Below are 21,176 nucleotides of genomic sequence, written 5' to 3'. Positions count from 1 at the left end.
CAAAATAACAACCAATAAAAACTTTGGAAATCTTTCTTATATTATGCATGATTCATGAGACGATAGCTAACAACAGGATCGTAACAGAAACTTAAATCTCACATGTAAGTGTAATGTTGTATGAGAATATACGTTGAACATCAGCATAACTTTATTAATTGCAGCGTGCAGCTCATGTTGAGTTCTTGAGTTTGACATTTGGGCCTTCGCCATCTCGGTTTTTTGGCATGCTATGTTGGTTTTTGGCCGTCGCCATCTTGGTTTTCGGCCGTCACCATCTTGGTATTTTGCAACCAGAATTGACACAAGACGGTTGAGCTAAGTGCAACCAAACACTGAATACGACATTTTTGGGTGACTAAAATGTAACAATTAACTTTTCTTTATCTTTTTTTCCCCGTTTTTATGATCAGATTTCTGTAACTCCTTTATGTTTATGCTTCACATCTCTGTTCAACTACTCCACAACCGTGCGTTGTCTCTGTACCGACCCTGAGCACCTGTTCAGGCCCTCCAGGTATTCTCTTGTTCTCTATGTGTGCTTAAAACCAGATACAAAAGGGAAGGTATTCAAATAATGCAAATCACAAAGCTGATTTACATTATTGATAACATGCAAACACAGCTGAGAACACAAAGTCCTCTTCATAACACGGTCCACAATACTGCAAACAGTGGTTACGACACAGCGCACCATGGCTTATTTAAATCAGATTTAATATTGTCTATTGTTTGAATTAATAGACTCACTGTGAAAACCTCCACGGTGAAGCGCATTCAAATTGATTCATTATTTAATCGGGCCATAAAATGGCAGCACGCTTCCAGTTATTCATGAGGTGTTTTGTCTGTCCGGGACGCCCAGTTTGCATAATGACCACGCCGCAGGTTGTTTCTATAGGTTGTAGGTCAAAGGTGAACAAGTAATCCAATTATGTGGCTGTTTTTTTTCCAGTTTTGAGTCAAAAAACGACAAAAAAGAAACCCACCCAGCTGGCCAGGCGGGTGGGCCTCCTCATTTAAATTCAGCAGCGCCTGCGAGGAAAGATGCAGAGACGAGATCACGATTCCTTTGAAAGCACGCAAACCGAGTACTTGACAGCTCTTGAAGTCTCCTGTCTTAACAGCGTGTATCTGAGGCCGGGCGGCGGCGGTGGCGGCGGCGGTGGTGTGTGTTGGGAGGAAGGAATATTGGCAGGAGCCTGTGATGGAGTGGAAGATAGAGCCGGCTGTCACAACAGTTTGAGACGAGTCCCTTTGAGATGACAAGAGAGGACTAATACATCCACCCTGCGCCGTCTCCGACTCCGACTCAGGGTCCATTTTGATTTGTGGTTCATGATGTGCACTTTATTGCAGCTTATCTTACATGTACAGTGTGCACTCCCTGCTCAAAATGGCTGCCGTGTGGACTGATCAGAGAGGATGGCAGACGCTGCTGTAAGGCCCTCAGTGAAGGACCATCGAGCAACAGCTTTCCACATGGAGAAGTATAAACAAAGGGACTTTCTCATCCCGCTGGGCGAAGGATGAAAATCAAACTAGGTTCAAATTAACGTCGTCATTGATATTCCACCACGCGTCCTGAAAAATAATTAGAAAGCATGTTCTGCTCGGACAAACTGAGGAGAAAATGGACTTCACATTAGACGAGACGAATTCGTTGATATTCCACCGACACACCGCAGGCACTAATTTACGTCCTCATGCCCTTGTAGCCGCTCTATTACACCGTGACATGATAACAAAACACCGCAGTTAGCTTGGAAGATGTTTGCTTTTAGCACTCCTGATTTATTATCGCCTGAATGCAACTGACCCGACGAGCTTCCTGACAATGTCACTGAATCAGACACCGTCTCGGTATTTAAGCCCATATGGGCCCAATATTCACAGGTATTTTTGCACATTCACATCATATGGGAGGACTGTATAACTGCAGGTATAGTTTTATATCCATTAAAGTTCAATTCAATTTTGTCACCTGCACAAAAAGAAACAATGTCAGGACATTTTCCATTAAGTTTACAGACATTTTCTTCAACCCTAAAATGGAAAATGTCTGTTGATTTACAGTATATCCTCCACACCGAGCCAAATAGCAGGCCCAACCGTTACATTCTCGAGGGAAACAGACGCTAAGGCTAGCATTTGTACGTTACCTATCGGTCTTTGCGGACCACCTGAAGCTAAACCTGGGGCTAACTCTACCTGACGTCCACTGAAGTCTAAAATATGAGCATTGGTGAAACATAAATTACGATATCAAACTTGAGTTAGTCTCAAAGTGAGTCAGCAAAATATTCCTGGTGTATCTGGTAACGTTAACGGTCGACAACAGCTGAACTAAACGACCAAACAGCTTTCCAACTAAAACGATACGGAGCTCACGTTAAGTCCTGAACATAAATAATGTTGGTTAGACATTAAGTGTTGATTTCTTTTACCACAGAAGTTTGAGAAAGGTTTCTCCAAATTCGAAATTTGAACTAAACTTTGCCGTGTGTGATGGTCTCTTCCAACTTTCGCGTTAGCGGAGGTTCTTCTTCCCACAATGCAATGTGTATTTAAAAGTAAGGGTAAAACTCATGTGAAAAATCGATAGAGAAAATTCCTTCATATTAACACGGTACATTGGCCCGTATTTTTACGGACTTTTCTTAAGAGTGTGCTCATGTTTGCTGGGATGCCCATTCAGGGAATCAATCAAAATGTATGCCTGGACTGCATGCACCTACGAGTGTGCCGGGTGCACATGTGACTGCAACACATCTATGAACATAGATGGCGCCCAATGTAGTGTTACAGAACTGCATCCATGTCTGCATCCTCTGTCCATCTAGCAGTCCAAGTCCGTTTATATCAGGCACTTAATGGTCAGCTGACAACGCTGGTTAGCTAACAAACTGCAAATATGAAAACACAAAATCAATCAGTAGCGGAACAGCACAGATACAGACGTAAAACCAAGTACTTCCTATCTGTTGAGAACTGTGTAGTTCAGACAATCAGCCTCATTCTTACCCGCCTCTACCCGAGATGGAGGGCCTCCAATATGTCTGCCAGAGGTCGCATTATGTTAGCTGAAAGCCTTCAAACATTTAACGTTAACAAAGACAACACAGAACACAGCTGATCCATGACACATACTGAGTTTCTGTCTGACACAAGACGCAAGACTGACACAATACTGGTCATTGTGTGGGTGTAGACGGTTTTCTGTACACCAGGGAGTGAGCAGACGATGATCCAACAGGAAGTGAGAACGATTTACTTACAACTGATTTACATATAAGTGTTGTGAAATATGCAAGGTTACCAGGAAACACACGGAAATCATTACAAACTTGGGTGTTGTTCAGGTATTATGAGATTATAGAAATGTAGCTTCCAAGTACTGTTCCAGGTGCTAATCTGAGTATATAAGCATGTATTGCTATTTTGTTCCATAAACCAAACAAAACTTAACCAAACGGTTTGGAAGTTTGCACAAGGTTGTGGTCTCACAAGATCTCGTCAAAGATGTGATTGGTCCCTCTTATGTCAATGTATCCTCATACAACGGTCCGTGTGATATCTTATGAAAAGTTATTTCACTTCTTTCGTTAGTTTTTCGGTCTATTCAAAATAGGGATGCACTGATACCCCTTTTTTTCAGACCGAGTACAAGTACAAGTACTTATATTTGAGTACCGATATGGGTACTTCTCTGTGCCAGAAAACCCTCATTAACAGCCAGCTGGAGGGTGTGAGCGACACACGGCAGGCTGGGGAGTCCCGCATACGAGGCGGTGCGCCGCGACCGGCTGTAGGTCGGCTTAGAAAGGTTTGCGGCTTTGCAGGGCCGTGGACAAATTGATCGCTGCGCCCTCTCTCCCAGCCAGGGAGGAGGGACGGGGCCCCTACTCGCTGTGCGACTGCCCCCAGGGCGGATCTCGGTTCACGTAAAAGGTGCCAGGGGTCTGCGCCGATGTCTGCAACCCACCTGACCCGTCTTGAAACACAGACCAAGGAGTCTAACGTACGCTCGAGTCAGAGGGTGCAAGCAAAACCCCGCGGCGCAATGAAAGTGAGGGCCGGCGCGCGCCGGCTGAGGTGGGATCTTGGCCCTGCGTCTCGCCCGCACCAGTATCGGGTATCGGTGCATCGGTGCATCGGTGCATCCCAACTTTCAAAATAAACTTCCGTCTTCACAGGAAACAACTTCCTTAGGTTTAGGCAACAAAACTACTTATAGGTTTAGGAAAAGATCGTGGTTTGGCTTCAAATTATGTGACAAATAAATCAACGTTGACTTCTGGTTTCACACGGGACATGAACGCCGGTCTCCTGGGTGAAAGTCTGGTATTTTTTGACCCACCCATCCACCACGACCTCCTCCCTACGTGGCGCTCTTTATATTTCCTGGTTCACGATTATGTACATTAAGTGTTTTTTCATAATTAAGGACTTACAAAAGGACTAAATTATCTCACAAATGCAATAATTACTTTACTGCTTCAAAGTTGTCTGTGTCCAATTCTATAGGAGCACAGAGTTATGCATTCATTCTTCTATAATTAGATGCATTTTCATTGCGTTTTCAAGTGTAGTCCTTCACTCAGCTGAGCAGGACTGTTTAAATGAATATTTTATGTAAAAAGAACACATAGTCATTGATATGCTGCAGACACACTAGCCACTAATTTGCATCCAAATGCAAGTACGGACTGCTATTCATTAGCCTTAGCCGTTTCCTATTTTCATACTCGACACGTTACAGTCGGGATGGAAAAGGATGGCTTTTTGTATCCTTTTAGTACAAAATGACTAAATTTATAGCATAAATTATGGCAAATTAAGTCCAGCGCTGCCCATATGCATGCCAAACAAACGGTGAATATAAAATAACTACCTTTATTTCTTCAAAACTGATGTATAGGTAATATTTGCAGCTCTCTGAAGCAGCATCAGTTAATACCCTTCGGGGTTTAGCACTTCAGCTTGTGTTCGGTTCCCCTTTGAAACCAAGAGACAATATTAATAAATGGGTATTATAAATAAACTGCTCTGGCAGATTCACTGGTATGAAAACACCGGGGTGTTTTGGCTACACTTTGCAAGCTCTCCTAATTGAGAGGATTCAGAGCGCCTTTGACAGACTGAGTGGACTGCAGTGCATCGCACGATTTAGTAGACGGAGGGGCGTGTTGCCAGACTGAAAACATTCGCAGGGTTGGCAGCATCCAGAGCTGTGCACTCGAAGGAAAAGACAGCGGGCATCGCTTCAATTATCGCTGTCTTCACACAGTATTTGGTTCAATAGTCACTGATATGTAATGGAGTTGCAGCGTGGGTGATGAATTGTTGATTTCTGATACGGTTCATGGTGAGGTCAGTCGGGAGTTGTTAACATATCAGTTTTCTGCACATTTATTTTCTCTTGAAAAGGACATTTTTAAAGCTGCACTGAGCAACATTTTATATTTATAATGAATCAAATATGTTGCTTGTAGTGATAAACCTACAGAAAATCATCACCTGACCTCAGTTCCCCTCAGCATTAGCTTTTTAGCATCTTCCACCTCATTGCTTTAGTTAGGCTGCATTCTCATTCCCAGGGCGTAAAATACCAAAGCTTTGTCACACCCCTATAGGCGTGTGATGCCAACGTACAAGGCACATTTTAGCGCCTGTATGAGACGCAACAGGCTTTCAAGTAACTACAATGTAAACACACATAGGGCGGGCGGGCGGGAGGGGAGGTGGATGGGTCCAACAAACACAAGGTTTTCATCCAGGAGAACGCTGTTCGTGTCCCGAGCCGTTTATGTCCCGTGTTCACAACGTTCAGTTTCATTTTCACTTTACAAACGTAGTAGTTTTAAGCCCAACCATGTAGTTTTTACCTAAACATAACTAAGTGGTTTTGTTGCCTAAAGCTAAGCAAGTGTTTTTGTTTGAATTCACAATGTTAACCACATGTGAGTTGGGATGAAAAATGTGTTGATACGACCCACAACTTTACCGTACGGTTCAGTCTATGTACGGCAGCTGTTCTCAAACAAAAAAACTCCAATAAACCCACTGTTCACTTCTGGCTCGGCACCAAATGGTAGACAAACAAATTTGCAACCTGCTGGTGAAGAAAGTGGAGCATTAATAGCTAAAGAACCAGATATTTTCCTCAGGAGTCGGTGGAGACCAAAACCGGAGCTAAAAGAGAGAGAATATTGGGTTAAAATCCTCAAGTGGACACAAACACGACTCCAAATGAATGCTAATGTTGCTCCGTGTTTGCTGGATGTGTAAATAGGCTCCTAAATTGTGCTAACAAGTTTGCCATATCAACTTTATAAGGTGGTAATATGTCCAATGTTGAGTTTTCAGCTTGTTTTGTCGCCCCAAGGGGCCAAAAAAAATCAATTAATGCTGCTTTAAAACTGGGTATCAACCAATCACGCATATAGCCTCCAGCTTTTAGTTCCAGTTAACGTACCAGTCAGCCCAAGAGCAGGATCACATTTCCAAAGTCAACAGAGAACCTGAAGGGCTGCAATAATCCTGACCTGAAGAGCACCTGATCATCGGGATGCTAAAGCTACCGTCTGATTTAAAAGTGTTGATCATTCTGAGTTTGTTTGCTTGTTTATTCACCCATTAAATTCCTTTATTCATATATCTATCTGGTGTCCCCGTTAATATGAGTCACAGTGTGTAGAGGAAGCTGTTATCGGCACACACACACACACACACACACACACACACACACACAACCAGTTCCTCTCTCCTGTCGACCTCCGGACGCAGTGAAACTGAAGAATCTCATCAGACTCTTTGTCACTCTGACAGGCCGAGCAAACCAACCGGAACAAATGTCGTCTCTCTGTGCTCAGCCCAAGGTGGCACATCTATTTGTCTGCATGGTCTCTGTGTGTTTGTGTGTCTTCAACTTTATTATCTCCCTCTGGTCGTCTCCTCGCTTAAACAGCAAAAGCTTGTTGCTGGGTGCTCTTAGCATGGAGCTAATTAAACCCATCGGTAGCGCCTGCCACCACATTTTTTGATACAGATACCAAAATTAGATTTGATCAATACGTCACTTTGAGGGAATTAAACATGTTCCAGTATTCTTTTGTTGAAATGTTCCGTGGCTCCAGGTTTGCGTTTGGTAATTTAACGAAACACTTTAATTTGCACTGTAACCCACCTCAAAACTAACCTCGGTACAGCAGCTGGATTCTCGCGATTTCACAAGATTACGCAAGAATCGCGGGATCATATGTGACATGAAAATTATATTTCTTTGTCGTTCATTCATCACGGCCCCGGTGTGGGAAGTTCTTCAAGAGCAGGACCCACATTAAAGGTGTCATATCGTGCTCATTTTCAGGTTCATACTTATTTTCCTCATACTGTCTGCCTGAATATACCTGTATTTACCCCTCTGTCTCAAACGCTCCGTTTTAGTGCATTTCAATGGAATTGCAACAGAATTGCGTTGCTAGGCAACAGCTTGGGGTCCATGTTTACTTCCTGTCAGCTGATGTCATTCACATCCACTGCAATAGGAAATAAACAGGGACACATTTAGAATATTTACATTTAAAACCGTGTAATGGTCTAAATGTTGTATATTTGTGACATCATAGATGAACAGAAATCCAGACAGCTTGTTTCAAACGCACAATTTCTGAATGTGGGTTGTGTGTGTACTTCTCCGTATATTGATGCGTTTTGATAGTTTAACAGTATTTATATAGCACTTAAACCTGTTTTATAATATATAAGTGAAAAGAAAATCTCACTTTTTACAATATGGGACCTTTAAGGCCCTAATGTCAGTTGATATTGGGACTTTTGGGGGTCCCTATAGGGGTCATGGGCTCCGGAGCAGTCGTCTGCTTTGCATTGTTGGTATTCCAGACTTGCACAATATGAACCAAACATATAAATATAAAAATACTAGTCTACAGTTGGCAAAATGATCATTTAAATGAGGAATTATTCGGTCACAGAATTAGTAAACAAACAAAAGTTTTACCAGCCAGTTTAACACCTTCTTCTTCTTCTTCTTCTCCTCATAAAACAGGAAGTTACACTGTATTTGTTATATCGTTTTTAATACGTTTTGGGTTCTTCTAAGGCATAAGCATCCTGTTCTGCTTTGTTAAATCAGGAAGTGATGACTTATGTCAACTTCTGACCTTATTGCATCAGCAGAAATACCGCTTAGCTCTGCCCACACTGGCATTAAAACCCCTAACCTTTACTGTGATATACTGCCTTGCTCAACCCAGCTGAACCCTCAACCTTTGATGGCCTGCAGGGATGCATGTTCCTTTAGTTCAGACCGCTTTTTTCATGATTCTAATCTCAACAACAGCCGACAAAGAATAATAAAACATCTAAAGTATCTGAACCTGAGATTGCTAGCATGTGTGTCTGACGTGAATCCAGACAATCAGCAACAAAAATACAACAGCTGATAAAAAACAATCATATAATATTACATAAAAAGTCTGCAAATGTGTTTGTGGTTCCTGTTACAATGATAATCAATAACTGAGTTTCTTAGCTCTTTTCCAGTATTTTCAGATAATTGGTTCATCCCTCTGCGGCGTGGAGTGATAAGAGTACCGAGCACGCAACGAACAAACACAAAAATAGAGCTGGTGTCTCTCTGTTGCGTAATACAAGGGGAGGGCTCGTATAGTTTAGAGTTGTAGCTGCACTTGCCCTTTTGAAGTAATTACTCAAAATATCAACACTTAGTGATGACATTTTCATGTGAGGCAGGACACGTCTGAGCGTCCCTCTCAGGTCCTGTTAGCGGGACATTTAAAAAATGTCACAATTACCTCATCGGCTCCACAGAGCGACCCATGAGAGATACAGTACGGTTACGTTTGAATGATTTCATAACCTGAAGATTTAAGATGTGCTTCAGATTGGTTTAGAGGCCTGGGTGTGGCTTTAATTAGTAACATCCATGCTTGTCCTATGATAAGTCAAAATGTCTTCAATGAAAAAGGCCTATTATTAAAAGCTTCAGTAGGCAGTATATGTTTGGTGTCATTGGGCAAAAATTCCATAATAACCTTTTAGCATATTATAATTCAAGTGTTCTGAGAGATAACTAGACTTCTGCACCTCCTCATGGCTCTGTTTCAGACTTTAAAACATCTAGCCCGTGAGACTTTGACCAATCACAGGTCGTTTCAGAGAGAGAGAGGGTTCTTATTGGCTGTGCTTCAGCTGGTGAGCTGGTTGCCTAAACCTAAACTTCCTGTGAAGACGGAAGTTTATTTTGAAAAGACACTATGCCTGTAACGAGCATATATTAAACACGCCATCTCTGACACGTCCAAAGCGTCGGTATTTGACGAGTTGGGAGTGATAATGTGTTGACATAAACTATTTGGAAACTTTTTGGGAAATTTTTCAGACTTTTTTTTCGTCTTTTTTTCATACATTTGTCAGACTTTTTTTTCCCCGGACATTTTTCAGAATTTTTTTTCTGTTATTTTTCAGACTTTTTTTTCGAACATTTTTCAGAATTTTTTTTTCCCGGACATTTTTCAGAATTTTTTTTTTTCAGAATTTTTTTCGGTTATCTTTCATACATTTTTCGGACTTTTTTTTCTAACATTTTTCTGACTTTTTTTTTTCTGACTTTTTTTTGCAGAATGTTTGCAGTGTTATAGCAGCAAAGGGGGACAGTGCAAACAACAAGAGGCATCTGTAAAAAACAGAACACGGTATAATAAATAATAAGTAAACAATAAAGATATAATAATAAGTAAACCATTTTATCGTTTATCCAGTATAAAACTCCTAGAATAAAAGACTAAATATCTATAATACAATTCAGGGATTTGTTTTTCCTTTTTCCTCATGGAAAACTCTATCTTGAAATAATTAAGTGTAATGATGGTGTTTCCAGGAGGAAATGTTCTCTTTCATGTGGACATGCTCCACTTTCTACTCCCAGAGACCCACAGTGATCTCCCAGAGGATGGAAGTCCTCTGAGGACGTCGCTGCTATTTTTGGAGAGACCATTTGGGAACATGCACATCATTTTCATAAAGAGGTAAATAAATGCTTAAGTGCTTTTTTTATGAGCTGCTCTTCTGCTTTGATAATATGGACGCAAGTAAAATATATCGCTTCCCCTTTTTTTAAAATCAACTCAGAACTAACTACAATATATCAGAAGGACATGAATCAAACAGAGCTCATTAGAGTTGTTTCAGCTTCATATTAAGAGGATGTGACGGTTTCTAGGCTTTCTAAACCAAAGCGGTTCATCAAGTTCATGACAAATGAATGGAAATCCTCTGGCCCGCGTCCAGAGTAAACGGTGGAAATCACATAAACCAAACAACGAGGCAAGAAAGCAAACTGAGACGACGGCTCGGCGGCTTCTTCTTCAAATGAAACTCTCTTTGTTTGTTTAAAACTTGGAGTTTGTTTGTGAAGGAAGAGCGAGGCTGACAGCCAACGTCCACAAACACAATGCACGGTTACAGTTTGTCGTCATTATTTCAGATTTGATTGGACATTTAACGCCATCGGTCTTGACCTTTCTCTCTGCTGGTCATTAGGAGTTGTTATTGCCACTAAACCTGCCAGTCAGACTGGAGCCTTTAGGTTAAAAGGCACTCTGCTGAAAAAAGGGATTGCTGGTTCAACTGGTGGAAACCAACAGAAGCAGCTTCCTGTGTGAATGCATGGGAGCAGGATGGAGTAAACAGCACATGGACATTGCGTTCTTTACCAAAATCAAAGTATAAAAAGCTGCGAGCCTCTCCTCTTGAGGGTGACGACCAGCAAGGTGACGATAACATGGTCAACCTGGTAGAAAGTCCTGTGTTTGTTTGACCCGTCCACCACATCTCCTTTGCTACGGCCACCAGAGATCGCAGCCCAACAATAAACGTAAATATGGGACTTGCACAGACGACCTTACGGGGTCAGACAGTCTCTACATGTGATGGTTTACATTGGAATCACAGAAATAAGGTATTACTTTGTTAAAACTAATAGACGTAAAACAGGAGTGTCAAACTTTAGTTCATGGGCCACGTACAGTCCAGTCTGATGTCAAGTGGGCCGGACCAGTAAAACCATCGCATAGCGACCTATAAATAACAACACCTCAACATTTTCCCTTCCTGTTAGTGTAAAGAAGCACAAGTATGTCCTAAAAACGTCCACACTTAATGAAAAATGCATCCCCAAAATAGGAATAGAATTGGAATTAAAGATTAATTCTGACTTTAAAAAGTCATACATTTGACTTAATATCGATAACTTTGGCTTACTATGTCAAAATTTTGACTTAAAATCTGGACTTAATTCCTATTAAAAAGTCATGAATGTGACAAAATATCTAAAAATTCTGACTTGAAAAATGAAAATCTCATTCTTTTGATATTTAAGATTCAGAACTTTGAGTCGTATCTTTTAAGTTTGACTCCCCGAGTTTAACTTAATTCTCATAATTATGACTTCCTATGATAATTCTTTCTAGTATCTCATAGTTTTGTTGTGAAAGGACATTATTCTGACTTAAAAAGTCATACATTTGACTTAATATCAATAACTTTGGCTTATTATGTCAATATTTTGACTTTTGTTTTTTTACTTGAAAAATGAAAATCTTATACTTCCCTGCAATGTTTACAACCTTTATAGTACATGTAACCCCAAAAAAGTCCATTGAGTCTCCTGTAATAAATCCCCTTAAACTGCCTCCTAAATGTGCCCTTAGGTAACCTTGAATAATTGGATGAATATAGTTTTTTTTCCACCGTGTGACTCAGTTTTTAGATATTTATCTTTTCCTGCTTGTTCCAACCGTTCATTGAAGCGATATCACTCCTTACCTTGAGAGAAAGTTTCAAACCGTTAACATCAAAAGCCACAGGTCTTATATAGATTTCCCCGCAGTTCAGTGTGACCTGCAGCGTCTTATCTTTGAGAAAAACTCCTGATGAGAATTTAAATTGAACTTCTGTCAGTTTGGGCGAGGCTTGGCCACTGAAGAGCGCCTTTGTAACGATGGAAATAATGTGTGGGAAAGAAAAAGAAAGTAAGATAACTAACAAAGCCTTTAATGTGAAAGTAAAGTACTTTTGGTTCGTGTAAAGAGGAAAACTTTTCTACCCTTTCATACTGACTTCTTCTTCTTCTTTCATCGTCACATTAAGTACACGGAAGTGTTTTATTGCCAAAGCGCTACCTCTTTGACCTCAGCCTCTGGTTTCTGTAATCCCACTGATAGACAAAACTATTCTCATTCTGCTGCTGGATTTCAAAGGGCATCAGCTAAAAGCCTTAAACGTAGAAGGTGGTGCCGATTTGTTGAGGCCACGTAGTGACATTTACCAGGTGACATGGAAGCAGGATCTGCTGATGGAGCTGACCGCTTAAACCCACTTCAGAGACAAAGAGAGGACGAGACGGACAGATAAGAAGGTTCAGATTCTCAAAAAAGGCTGCGAAGAATCCACAAATACTGACGAAGGCTGAAGAGGTGAATAATGAAAATGTTGTAAACAAATTGTTCCATGTTATTTTTATGAAGTGATAGTAGATGAGAAGTGTGTCAGACAACCAGAAGTGGTTAACGGTAGAGCACAAGTTCAGTCCTGTAAACCTTATGTGGGAGGTGGAGCTGCTAAAGAGGCTTTTCTTTAATGTATATTTCAAAAGCTTCTTCTCTGCTTTTCTGATTTCCCAGTTAGCTTTCTGACTTCCTGTCTGTGGCTCTCAGCTCTGCAAGCTCATTGGTTCCTACTGAAGACGTAATCTTTAAAAACACCTCACAAATATATAGTTGGTATGTTTTTTAAAGGCTCGGTAATTTCCTAAAACAGCTGGGCAGCGTAGTTTTTAGCAAACGTTACTCAAACACAAAGAAAATAGTGCATTTGTTAGGGACTATTTTCAGCAGTGGATTAATACACACGATTGAAGAGTCATCTTCATTTCTTTACCACAACAAAGATGAACCAGACGAGTAAGAAGCAATTATTTCTTTTGTCATGCAATTAAGACGCAGGTTTGTGTAACGCCCCAACGTATCCTCATACAACGGTTCGTACGATATCTTGCCTAGTTTGCCTACGAATGTCCAGCAACACGTGTCAATTTCCGCTCTTTACATGCATACAGTCTTTTCAAAATAAACTTCCGTCTTCACGGGAAACAACTTACTTAGGTTTAGGCAACAAAACGACTTAGTTAGGTTTAAGAAAAAGATCGACTTAGTTAGGAATAAGCAACAAACTACTTAATTATGGTTAGGCAACAAAATTACTTAGGACTAGGAAAAATTCGACTTGGTTAGGGTTAGGCAACAAAACTACATAGTTAGGTTTAAGAAAAGATCATTGTTTGGGTCAAAATAACTATGGAAGTGGCGTAACTTATGTACGACACTAACAGTTGTCTCTTTTTGACCCACCCCGACCTCCTCCTTACGTAGATTTCTCGCTCTTTATACTACGCCAGTTGCTCTGAGCATGTAATAATGACGTAGATGGGTTTACATTGGAGTTAGAAAGCTTGGTACGTCTCATACAGGAGCAAAGTTGTGCCTCTGTGCCTCGGTATCAGACGCCGAGTGCCAGCGTCGGTATTTGACGAGTTGGGAGTGAGAACAGGTTGGAATATCATTTTTCTATATGCTTGCAGATAAACTGCAGATATATGATTTATTGTTTCCTGCTCAGATGGTGGAGTTTGTTTTATGAGACCAGCCGATGTGATAGGCAGCTTGGTGACCTTATTTTGCGACTGACAGTTTACCTGACACCGTCTGAACTGCACTGACGTAGTAAACACCGCCCATCTGGTACGGCAGGCAGTTCAAAACAAACACCAAATATGGGCCAAGGGCCCTGGGCTTGTGCTGATGGAGGAGCGAGGCCGGGAAGAGGAAAACAACTTCAGAGTCCTTGACTTATGAGTGAAGAGCTGGATCATTTCAGCTGAAGCTCTCTGCTTCTCTGTTTCCCGACTATCCAGTCTGTGGGAGTGTACTGGATTCAAACGAGGCCACAGGTCACGATACTGCTCCATAAATAGCACCACAAAGAGAGAGAGGAATGAAAGTCTTTCAGCCCGTCCAGCTCATTCATGCGTCCAGCGAGGACTCCCACCCAGCGGCGTCTAGTAGAGCATATTCTACATCGCATGTTGCCTCGTAAACAAGTACTGACTCATGGAACGGCCTGAAGCTGGGGGGGGGGGGCAGGGGGGTTGTCAGAAGGTTTAGTTAGCATCGGGACCTGAATTCCCCCCCCCTCCCCGCAGTGAATCAGATCAGTCTGCATTTCTCAATTGTTTCTGGAGATATTTCTTAGAGTCAATTATTAGTCTGTAGGTTAAATACCTGAGACGCTGAAAGTCTTATTTTGTTATTTAACCTTCTTCAGGCCCTGCAGAATCCAGTTCAATCAAATCAATTAAATGAACCATACCAGCTGTTTTGCAGTTAGCCGCTATGTGGAGAATATTTATGTGATGGATTTTTAAGATTTTGTTCTTATAAAAATGAGACGCTCCCAGTGGAAATTGGTATAATCCCAACCCGTTCATGTCATTGTCTCTGGCTGGAGACTGTTGGAGGTATCATGCTTCCGCTGGGGGTCGACAAAGTCCCTTTAAAGGACCAGTGTGTAGTATTTAGGGGGATCTATTGGCAGAAATGGAATATAATATTAATAAGTATGTTTTCATTAGTGTATAATCACCTGATAATAAGAATCTTTGTGGGTTTTTTATCTTAGAATGAGCCGTTTATATCTACATAGGGAGCGGGTCCTCTCCACGGAGTCCGCCTTGTTGCACCGCCATGTTTCTACAGTAGCAGATAACGTTACTCGCTCCCATCACCCGACGCCGCTCTCTCTCTCTTGCTTCATCACTCACTCACACGCTACTCTTACAACAACTGGCTCTAGAGAGGGACATTTGCGTTTTTACATCGCCATCGTAGCAATCCTACACGCTTGGCACACGAGAGAGGCTTCAGTTGGTGGCAATCTGCAACCTCACCGCCAGATCCTACACGCTGGACCTTTAATTTGACAGCTACTACTTCTGCTGCAGGATTTACAACAAACAGTTCATCCTCAGCAAACAACATCATATAAAAACAGTTAAATAATATAATTTTTTGGGACCTTTAACTTTTTTTATCTCACTGGAAGACAAGTCATCTTGCAGCCACGTATCTTAAAAAGACTTCAGCTATGAAACCAGTGCTCTCTGAGGAGTGACAGATCTCACTGAAGAAAGTCTAAACCAGATTCATGCCTGATTCTGATTCTGTGTCTCTGCAGACATTTATAGCCGTACTATCTCTTTAAATGAGAATGTTTGGTTGAGTTTACATTTTGCAACGAAGGGCCCCTTCTTGTTTTCTTTATAGCAACCTTGAGGCTGACGGATGGCTCTGTGTGTGTGTGTGTGTGTGTGTGTGCGTGTGTGCGTGTGTGTGTGTGTGTGTGTTAGCAGAGAGCCGAGCTGTGGGCCGGTCAGAGGTCGCATATTTCTCAGACACACTGTCCACATCGCTCATTAGTAAACAGCGTGTGTGTGTTTATCCGTGCACGTTTGTTTTTGTATGCAAGTGTTTCTGTGTGTATGTGTGTGTGCGTGTGTGTGAACACATGCGTCAGCGGTGCCTCTGTGGCCTTCTGCAGAGACAGACTGTCACATTGAGGGCTGGAAACTGCTCCTAGTGTTTGGTCGTAGTCACCTCTTCACCTCAACAACACACACACAACTTTATACTTCTATACATGTGAGGACCCCCCCCCCCCCCCCCCCCCGTTGGTATAAAGCATTCTTTAGTTCAGGGGTCAGCAACCTTTACTATCAAAAGAGCCATTTCAGGCAAAAAAGAAAATCTGTCTGGAGCCATAAGTCATAATATTACGAAAATAAAGTCATAACTTTACGAGAAAAAAAGTTGTAATATAGTGAGACTAAAGAAAATAAGTAAAATGACTACTTCATAGTATTATATATATTATATATTATATTAAATCTCAGATTTATTTTGTTTCCTCCATGTGTCCCTAATACTCCGTCGTACCGTCGTACCATAGACTTACAACAATGATAAATGAAAATAATCAAAAAAACAGTTATTCATTTCCATTTTGATAAATCCACAGGGAGCCACTGGAGAGGAGCTAAAGAGCTGCATGTCGCTCCGGAGCTGCAGGTTGCTGACCCCTGGTTTAGCTCTTAACCCTGTGTTTCCCAACCGGATCTAGAGAGTTGTAGAAATAAAAAAAAGTCTAATTTTCTTCATCATTATTGCTCTCAATCAGTTCTCAAACAGCTGGAAACACTTTGTTTCTTTTGAAATCCTGACTCGTTGACATCAGACAAAACCTTCAAATAAACAATGTGACATCAGCTGATCACAGCTAATGAAATACTTCTGAGATTTATACCACTGGCTGCTTTTACAACCTGGGTCTCGCTCTCCTTTTAGCGTCACTCCTCTCAGTTTATTCAGCGCTGATGTCTGAGGACGCAGCGACAGCAGGAGTAGGAACACCGTGTACTCAGTTTAGTCACTTTATCTGACACATTTGAAGGTGAAATAGCAGGTGAAGAAACTTTTATGTAGTATTTTCTGGAAGCAAATAAACCCCTCTGGCATCAGGACTTCCCACAAAGAGACACTTTGACAAACAACATTTCATCATGGATGCCAGGAGAAGGTCAGCAGGTCATTATCTCAGGCTGTTCTCATACACCGCTCAAAGCTATACCTACAGTATGTAACCACTTCCAATGAGGCGTAACTTAACCGCAATCCTTTCCTAAGTAGTTTTGTTGCCCTAAACCTAACTAAGTTGTTTCCTGTGAAGATGGCAGTTTATTTTGAAAAGACGGGAGCGGAAATTGAAGCTGGACGTTTGTAGGAAAGCGCACGAAAAATGAGGAATAACACATCACACAGTCTGTCAGCATGATGGATAAGTCTTCCTCTAACGTCTGAACACTCACTGTTAAAGTATTTAGGGAGGTGAGGTCACTGTAGTCTGTCTTTCCTCTCCACATAACAGCTCAAACTCTCACCTACAGTCTCAGTACAGATGTATTACTCCGGCCTCCAGACACCGATGCTTGTTTTTAGATATCTGGAGCCTTTTTTTTGTGGCTTCGGGCGGCTTCAACACCATCTTATCAGAGCCGGGAACGCCAGGTGGGACAAGACAGATGAGACACCCCCCCAAGCATCACAACGTTAAAGCCTTAACATCCTCTAAATCAGTGTTTCACAAACTTTTCCTGGGCCATATCTATAAACCGTGAGAAGGGCAATGAACATTCCTGACCATTTTTTACTACCGTTTCCACATCACCTTTTATTATCTTGAACAGGTAAACCAGCCATTTCAAAGGGATACACGTTTGATGTTGATTATGTCATCGAAAAACCAGCCAGTTCACACGAGAAGGCGTATAAATGCCACGATAATGTGCAAGGCGTTTAGCGTGCAATAAGTACGCCTTTCTTGATTCAAAGATTCAAGAGTTTTATTTGCCATTTGCACCCAAGTGCATTGGAATTCTGAGCAGTTTACACGAGTCAGCTTTAAAATATATATATACAGTATATATATATATATATGCTCCATGACCATATTAAAAGAACTTGTAGCTCTCAATCAAATATTTAAAAAAACATAATTAATATTTTTCAGAGGATTGAAAGTAGAAGGCGGCATATTGCACAGCATTTCAGTCCATTTGGTTCAGGTGTATTGCATCTCAATAATGGTACCGAGGTGAGGTATGGATTTCCGCGTGTCATGTGTACGCTATGTATCCTGCACTGACTGCAATGGAAATGCATCCGCGTATAAATGCTACGGTAATGAGTTGGTGACGGAGAATAAAAAGCAAGAACGACCACTTATGGTGGGCCGGCGGGTGGAGGTGGATGAATCCAACAAACACCGGATTTTTAACAAGGAAAGTTGACCGGTGTTTTGTTCTGTAAGTTACGCTAGAGACGGGTTTTTTTTTGGCGTTTGTGACGTGTTTTCTGTAGTTGTTCCTGTACGTGTTTTACTTCGTTTACTTCATTATTTTAAGCCCAACCATGACGTTTTTCCTAAACCTAACTAAGTGCTTTTCTTGCCTAAACCTAACTGTGGACGTTTGCGTCGCGTACAAATGACACCCGGAACTGTAAAATGTGTAATGTAGTGGTATTTATACGCCTTCCCGTGATATCGAGTTGTTGAAAACATATACTGGAGGAGCACTGGAGGAACTTCACATCAAAATCATAAAAAGTCATATAGTCATTTTAAATATCTGTAATAGACGTTGACAGATTTCTTTTCGCACAAGGCGTCAAACATGCTCTGTTTTATTTACACAGGAAGTTGTTGCTTTTTTTTACTTTATTATATAAAACTCAATTACAAACATTTAAGGATTATTTCAATAGTCAAACATGTCAATAGATGTTGACACAGTACAAAAAGAAAATAACTCACTCAACAAAACCAAAGAAAAAACATCAAACAAGACTTGCTTTAACAAAGAGTGAGGGTCGTACCGGAGCAGTGTAAAGTCCAATAACAGAAAGACGTTTCAGAGTTTTGTCCGTTGTGCACTGAAGAGATTTTGGGAGTTCATTCTCCCGTCCGTTGATACGGGTTTTAACTTTTAAATACTATAAAGTGGGCAAAGTAGGCTTGACTGTGTTCACAGAAATGCACCAAATCAATGATCTTTGCTGACTTAAAAACACGCCGCTTCAGTCCATCATGGATGAACTGGGATATTGAAACTAGTTTAACTTCCCTTTACATACACTGTATTTATTATGTTTATGGTTTTGGCCGGTTGACAAACTGCTTCTCTATTAGGCCACACAGGCACATGGACGCCGGCCAACATCGGCCCATTATTGCATTAAATTAAATCAGACTACATCATCGGAGCGGACGGACGTAAAGTCGTCTGTATAGCTGAGCTGTGAGTCTGTATGTGTCTGTGTGTGCAGGTTAACGCTCGTCTCGGGGATACTGAGCTGCAGACATCGTAGCTGAAACGCACCACAAAACAAATGCAAATCAAAGCTTTCAATTGGCAACACGTAGTTTTAGGTTGAGCTGTGATTGGTTCATTGCTGCAACACAATAAGGACACAATAAAAGGTCTATTTTCCTTCCACAAGCTTTGCAAGAGAAAACTTGCAAGTTGCACTTACTGTCAATATCAGTTTGCAAATGTTATTGTTTTTTGGACATTTACAACTTTACCAAATAATTTCGGTACAAGAATTGTCTGCTTTTGCCATGCATGCTTTCATTCAACGTAGGAAATGCTCTAATTAACACTGCTATAATATAAAGGAGGATATATGGATATGCGGCCTTCCTCATCTCTATATTTGTCTAAGATAAAGAGCATGTTCTCTGTGTTTGCTCTCCAACACTGAACTTCCGCTCCAGTATGGATGAGTCACATATTTACCTCTGAACTTCATGTTTGCCTCCTCTGTGTCGCCTCATCTTATCTTTTCATTATGCCGTACGGGTCAATACACGTTTCATTGTTAGCGCTCACATAATGGTGTTTGCCTTAACTGTTAGAAGCTGGACCTCGTCGTGTAGATTGATCGACAAATACAGTCTGAAATAATCTGGACGTTAATGACGAACCCATCGAGCTCAATGCAAATCTGAGTGAGAGTGAATCTTCAAGCTTGCAGGGAAATATTCTGGAGTCAGAACTGTCTTCAGTTTCTCTTCTGTTCCACTGAGTTGAACAGATTTTTATTGAAGTTGAAGTTAGGTCTCACACCCACTCATATCCCACATCTTCATCATCGTCTAAAAGACTTAGTGTGAAGTTGATCTGACCCTAAAAGCACAGATTTGTGGATGTCTTGTTGAGTTATGTCTGTCAGATACTGTCTCTAAATGAATATCAGAGCAGATTTTGTGCACTAAATTGGGATTGGAAGTTGTTTCATGCTTATTAATCCGTCCCTGTGCACTCAGACCTGCAGCACCTACAGGAGCTTAGTGTCTGTGCTCCTTTGTTTTGTTCTCAATAAACTCCACCATTTCCCAATCCGGTCATTCAGTTTTTACGACTCATGGAAGGTTTTGTCCTCTGTTGCTCTCGCTCATCTAATTCCAACACGGTCTCACGGCAGCCCGTGAAATAGTCATAAAAATTCAATCTATTTGATTTACGTACATAGACACGAATTCCCCCTTTTTATTCGTGACGCTCAGAGTGACTTTCTACAACACACACGTGTCAATTTCCGCTCCAGTCTTTTCAAAATTCAACCTTTATTTAAATCTCGAGGAATCTTTGTGGGCATGCCCGCATTTACAATGATGTCAAGAGTACAATAAGTAAGGGATAATGTACAGCGAGCCGGTCATTGTTGTGAAAGAATCCTCAACAGGTCGATGCTGCTGGGTCTCTCATCGCCCTGAAGGGGTTTATTTCACAACAATGACCCCGCACATTATCCCGCTTATTACACGGCTGCTTACTTAAGAAAACAATAATTTGACACAAAAATGGTCCAACATCCGAGTCCGACATCTGAGCTGCGCCCATAGCAACGGTCTGCTATACATAGCAACGGTCTGCTATAAATAGCAACGGTCTGTTATACATAGCATCGGTCTGTTATAAATAGCAACGGTCTGTTATACATAGCAACGGTCTGTTATAAATAGCAACGGTCTGTTATACATAGCATCGGTCTGTTATAAATAGCAACGGTCTGTTATAAATAGCAACGGTCTGTTATAAATAGCAACGGTCTAATATACATAGCATCGGTCTGTTATAAATAGCAACGGACGGTCTGTTATACATAGCAATGGACGGTCTGTTATACATAGCAACGGTCTGTTATAAATAGCAACGGACGGTCTGCTATACATAGCAACGGACTTTCTGTTATACATAGCAACGGTCTGTTATACAGAAATTACAGACCACAGAACGCCGTGATTGACCAATCAAAATCGAGTATTCAACACAGCCGTGTAATAAAACAGAATAAATACACAGAACAAAATCAACAAATTACAAGAAACAAGCGGTCCTGACATGCAAATCGGTCGTCGGATCTGGGTAGCATATAGGGGCGAAAGACTAATCGAAC

General features: G+C 41.2%; 1 protein-coding gene across 2 annotated transcripts in view; it reads left to right on the top strand.

The window, feature by feature from the left end:
- The window catches only part of basp1 (brain abundant, membrane attached signal protein 1), a 57,109-nt gene that overhangs the window by 15,753 nt on the left and 20,180 nt on the right, over positions 1-21,176 (top strand). The window contains exon 1 of one of the 2 annotated variants that reach the window (XM_074650020.1): positions 12,324-12,521. The exons of the other annotated variant lie outside the window; for it this stretch is intronic. The gene's annotated coding sequence lies outside the window, so the exon portion shown is untranslated. Of the gene's footprint in view, positions 1-12,323; positions 12,522-21,176 lie in introns of those variants that run through there. 2 annotated transcript variants of the gene reach the window in all.

This window comes from Sebastes fasciatus, chromosome 11, assembly GCF_043250625.1.
Source record: "Sebastes fasciatus isolate fSebFas1 chromosome 11, fSebFas1.pri, whole genome shotgun sequence".
NCBI classification, from domain to species: domain Eukaryota; kingdom Metazoa; phylum Chordata; class Actinopteri; order Perciformes; family Sebastidae; genus Sebastes; species Sebastes fasciatus.
This window is presented reverse-complemented; position numbering and strand designations above follow the sequence as displayed.